This window comes from Mizuhopecten yessoensis, unplaced genomic scaffold (assembly GCF_002113885.1).
Source record: "Mizuhopecten yessoensis strain PY_sf001 unplaced genomic scaffold, ASM211388v2 scaffold716131, whole genome shotgun sequence".
In the NCBI taxonomy this organism is placed as follows: domain Eukaryota; kingdom Metazoa; phylum Mollusca; class Bivalvia; order Pectinida; family Pectinidae; genus Mizuhopecten; species Mizuhopecten yessoensis.
In genome coordinates this window covers 2102-7904 of record NW_018479963.1, presented here as the reverse complement: position 1 = coordinate 7904, position 5803 = coordinate 2102, and the positions used below count along the sequence as shown (strand labels likewise).

Sequence of the window (5803 nt, the reverse complement as noted above, 5' to 3'; positions counted from 1 at the left end):
AAAAAAATGTCTGGTCGTCAGAAAGCTACGTTACCGCAGCTAAAGAAAATCCAGTCCTTCTACGTTACCGGATCTGGTTGAACTTGGCAATGCATTTCGTCAGCAGGGGCCTCGAATTTCACATACAATTGACACCGCGGTCGTTTGAATTTCTCACAGACGGAAATGAATATGTTGTACTGAACCATGAAACAACACAAAACAAGAAATATGTCAAAATGATCTGTATGATTATTTTCAGTATAATAAAGCATTGACCAAGCTACAACTGACATATTTCCACCTGTCAATCAAAATGGTCTAACAATGACCAGGTATGCATACACGCTATTTATGTAACCATGCCAACCTACTAGAATATAATAAGAAAGCATGTGGTTGATTTACTTGAAGAAAATGTTCCATGTTTTATGACCATAAAACACAAACACTGCAAATATTTATTTATTTTTATTTCTGTGACATTCCCTGGTCTTCTGCATCCCAATTTCAAGGCCTTCCACATTCAAACATTCCAAAGTGCCAGGATGAGATATTTCATCTGTTAAAATGAAAAAAAAATGATATAAGAGAACTGTTGACAATTCTCAGGAAAAATAATTTGTTGGTAAAACTGAGAATATCGTCTAGTTATTGGTTTCCGCGCGTTATATATTTCCGGGCAGCCATTTTATCAAGCTATATCTCGTTACTACGTGACCTGCTGGACACAACACAAAGATATTTTAGACGTTTGGCCATCGTCTGTTAACTGACACAAAAATTACCGGAAGTTCGTCCAGAAAACATAAAAATTAATCACCGATTAAAAGAATCCATACCTGAAACAAGTCCACTGACATGAAGTTTAGAAATTAAACCAACTAATTATAATTGTTATGACTTACAGTGTATTGCTGTAGCTGTTGAAGTACTTCCTTCCATTTTTGTTTGTGTATTCTGGAAATGAGAAAATATCAGCTATCTTACAATGCTTAATTGGGATATTTAGTGTGATCATGGTTTATAAAGCATGTATAGACTATAGGGGAGAAACAATGTATCGGAAAACCAGTATATCGCAATACACAGACCATATCGTACATGTATCTATCACAATGCGAAGCCGATAATAAAATATTGCTGAATCGCAACATGTTCTAACAGTCAAATAGATATGCTAATAACCATAACACAGGCTATTACTAGCATACACTTTAGTACAAATGTATCACACAAATTATCTCAGATTTAATGACAGCATTTTGACACCAATTAAGCCCAATTATCAGAAAAATTTACCATTTTTTCATGTGAAATTATATTGCAACACTATCGCAATATTTTCCTTCTGTATTGCAATATTGGTAAGCTCAACACACAGGGGCTTGTATAGACTTATATGATAAAATTAGCTAGAAATACCTATATATACATGTATACATATTTCTAGCTAATATGTATCATATAAGTCTATACAAGTCCCTGTGCTCAACCTGTATTGTTACACCTACGGTACCTTCAACCTGCAAGGGGAAGTGGAGAAACTCAAGAGAAATGTTTTATGTTACAGATAGAACGATCAGTGATCTTAGGAAATATTATGGAAGGAGCCATGATTTGCAGAAAGAGCTGCAAATACCACAATACCCTCAACTTTATTTACATCCCTAAATTAGGCTGGATCTTTGTTGGTTGATTTCATAGAAAAGAAATATATACATGCACAACAGTGCTGTTAAACACATTTGTCCTTACGTTTTGACAGGACACTGACAAGAATAGTATTGGCAATAGCGATATACATAAATATGACAATGTCGTGTTTTGCCGACCACGTGGAACTGTACCGGCAAAACATGGTATTGTTTTGTCGGTACCTCGTGGTCACCACTAGTACTGCCACCACACCGCAGAAACAATAACTTTCATTAAACGGTGTCGAGCGCTTTTATTATAGATTCTGAATATGGCAATGAACTACTTACCTTACATGACCCTGCACTCCTCCGGTTTTCCATTTCAACTTCTGCCGTGTTATGTCGTAAAGTGTTCAAAAGTTGTAAACGTTGTCATGCAGGATATGAATGTTGATGGAATATTTGTTTGAATGATGGCGCATTTATTTATAACATATCACCCTTTGAAATAATAATGTAACTGCTGCAAATAGTGTGTGAATTAAAAAAATAAAGCAATTTCCATAAATGTCGTAAACTTTTTACTTTGGACGAACTTGATTCAGGCGTGCCGGTTACCACCGGGAAGGCGGCACCTACCTACTGATATCGTATGTCCCTTAAGTCCTGCATGTTCGGCACCTGCCGTTCGATTAGAAGTTTCGCCGGTCTGCAGAGAAATGCAAAGCGATACAAAATCTTATTTGTGTCCGCAAAATTGCGCGTATGCTTGAATGCAGAGTGCCGGCGGCAAGCACAAACTCGGCATGTCAAATCAAGTTTGCCCTTTTGCTAGGTGACGTTTTCTTTTGTCACTGCGTGAATAGATGATAAAGAAAAAGAGACGTTATTGAGCTTTTCTACCTGAACTTTTTATTAAAAAAATAATACTGTGGTTTAAAAAGAAATTTTACCAATATAGTCGTTGGTCAGACTTACAAATCTCAATCAATTAATAGCAATATATAATATAACAGTCTACCCCTTCGGTAACCTCAAAGGTGACTGATTCATATTCGGAACATCTTCAGTTTGAAATTCGGAACGCCTTTTGGTTGTATGTGAGATCTATTCCTAAATTGATATATGAGTTATCCAAAAGCTTGTTGTTAGCGACAGAAGCAAACACACGAAAGCCGAAAACTGTGGTCGGCAACAGAGGTCAAAATCTGGGACTGAAACCAAAATTAATAGTCCGGGACTCCCCGCTGGGGTTCCCCCAGGGGTGACTAAAACAAACAAGGTGGACTCAATAATGTAGCCAAACATCAGTCACCAGCTCGTTCCCGTTACACATACACACACAGAACCATCACACACAGCGACACTCGCCGACATTCAAAACGTGTGCTCCAACAATCATGTCAACCCGTCGGTCACTATGAACCACATAATTCCATGCTCACTGTCCCACAAGTGTCTTCCTCGCAAAGTTTTGTATCTGCTGGCCTAATGTCAAACCACGGACTTAGATAACATCTAATCTAATTCCGTGGTCAAGCTCATCATTTGCTCACTGCGTGTTTAACTTCGGACAGTAGTTGCCTCGTGTGCTCTCCGCTTCCAGTTCGCCAAAATGGCCGACTCGTTCATGTCCAGCTCTGAACAGCTGAGCGCGCGCGACGTTGCATAGGAACCCAAAATTACAGACTCTGTTGATTTTGAATTATTGGGCGCAATAAAGTGCCGTTATTAAAATGATGTTATTCAATTTTCTTGCTTATGTTTTCTTTTCACAACATTTAATGAAATTAATTATAAGCATTGAGGTTGATTTTTTTTTATTTTCATCGGGGTCACCCCGATGAAAATTAAAAAAAATCAACCTTAATGCTTAAGTAATTACAAAGTATTTTCAAACGAAGTGTCGATCTAAGCAATGCATGTCTTAACGCAAAGGTCGTAAAAAACGCAAATCTACTGCTGACAAACTAAATATAGTACCTTTATTAAAACACAATTTGTTACATATATAAGCATTTTGATAAGGTAGTAATGATTGTTTATGTTTGTAAACTCCTAACATAAGGTCCGCTTCGTGAAGTTCTGGGGACAGTCCCAAGTCAGTTAGTGGGGTCACAAAATTGATTTTATTCAAAGTGGAAAAATACTTAATAATGAGAAATAATTGAACAAAATGAAATGCAGGTATTGGTTAATCGCTTTCTTTGAATTACTCTCGCAGTATTCAAAAGTATTTTGCAGCCGGCCAAGGGTGTTAAATGTTAACATAAAATTATGCTTAAATTTCCTGTTGCCCAAGTAGTTATGTGACGTCAGAGTCACGCCTTTCTATTGTCCGAATCCCACGCTCTCGGATGGCCTTTAAATATCTGCCTTGCCTTCATATGATAACTCTGTCCTATATGTTCGTAGATCTGGAGTAAAATGACGTCAATTACGGTAAACTACAAACACCTATAAATAAACAACACTTGATAAACCTGAAGCTTTATTCATTTTTTCAAAGTCGCAATCCAAGGGCAGATATTCAGGAAAATGTGTGATGAATATTTGTAACAGTAATTGTATCTATTTTCTTCCAAGGACACCAGAAGTCACAATCCAAGGGAGGTATTTATTCATGACACCTGTAATTTATTCAGGCAAATGTGTGATGAATATTTGTAACAAAACCTGACAAGATACCACTACCGTGACATGCATATGCGACATCATATTCTGCATTAAATGCATTTATTCTGTTGTAAAAGAAAACCGTGTTGTTTTATTTTGTATTCAAAAAATAAGAATCTTCATATTTAGGTAATACCTGTAAACCCGTTTATCATTGAACCCCTGGCGTGAACATTGAGTGTTTATGGTGTGTTATATGAAAGACGTGGCTTTAACGTATTTCTACATTGTGGATGGTTCAGGTTTCATTAGTGTGTCTCATGCTATCAGTATCAAATGACAGAAATGTATCCCACACTTTTCACCCACCCAACATACTTAATGATATATTAATCCGAACAGCTAACCGTCTCCCAGTTGTTCAAAGGATATTATTATTCCTTTTGGAATGTAACACGGCATTTGATCGGTCAATCGAAATAATTTACGACCGTATGCCCAAGTTATACCGTGTGAAAATATCTCATTTGCATATGAAGCCCGGGCAGCGATTGTTCATCATGTCATTAACCCCGTCTGACGTCACAACACCTGATCTCAAATGACCTATTTCCGCCGCTCTTTTGTTTCCACAGACGTCGTTTAATCCCAGGAGACGTCACCACCTCGACCTCTGAAAAATGTGGAAAAAAGGATTGAGTGTCGTCCTTTTATCCGATGGATTTAGCTTAAAAGAAAAGGAATAAGGAAAAAACCTAATGTATTTTGAGTTTTTTGTCGGTATATTATAGTTTTATTGTGGTTTTACGAGAGATGTTTCCCAAATGTAATATCTAAGAGGCTCAGAAATTTCTTTGGATGAGCTTTAACACAGAGAAAATATATTTTAATTTGATGTAATTTTACCAAAAGGAAAATATCTTAAATTCATTTTGGCAAAAACATGTTTCATAACACTTATTGCAACAATTGGGATCTTGATATCCTAACAACCATTTGTTTCCTAACGCTGTTTGGCAAGCTATTGTTCACTCAAGGCAGGGACATACCAGAGTCCTTAACATGGTATAAGTGTTATTCTCTGCTAAACGTTCAACATTAAGGGGGATCACACCAACTGGTTAAACTAATCGGATGGAATACTGTGCTGGGTGTCTTCAGCATGGTAGTTCATTGAGATAACTATAACAGTCTAAAGTCGACGCCAGGAGGCATATAAAATAACGCATACCGCCTCAAACACGTATACACACATCGCACATCTTTTCACCACATGGATTCACACTTATACACACATCGCACATGTACTGCACACATGGATTTAGTCGACGCCAGGAGGCATATAAAATAACGCATAACGCCTCAAACACGTATACACACATCGCACATGTACTGCACACATGGATTCACATACGCACATGTACTGCACACATGGTTCACACATCGCACATGTACTGCACACATGGTTCACACATCGCACATGTACTGCACACATGGATTTACACTTATACACACATCGCACATGTACTTCACACATGGATTTACAGTTATACACACATCGCACATGT

The 5803-nt window shown here is 37.4% G+C and overlaps 1 long non-coding RNA gene across 1 annotated transcript; it reads right to left on the bottom strand.

The window, feature by feature from the left end:
- Positions 1 to 433: 433 nt before the first annotated feature.
- Positions 434 to 2089, bottom strand: LOC110441788. Its single transcript, XR_002461938.1, has 3 exons — positions 1968 to 2089; positions 888 to 939; positions 434 to 541 (listed from the first exon to the last, which is right to left on the bottom strand). It is a non-coding gene; the product is annotated as an uncharacterized LOC110441788 (long non-coding RNA).
- Between the last annotated feature and the right edge of the window lie 3714 nt (positions 2090 to 5803).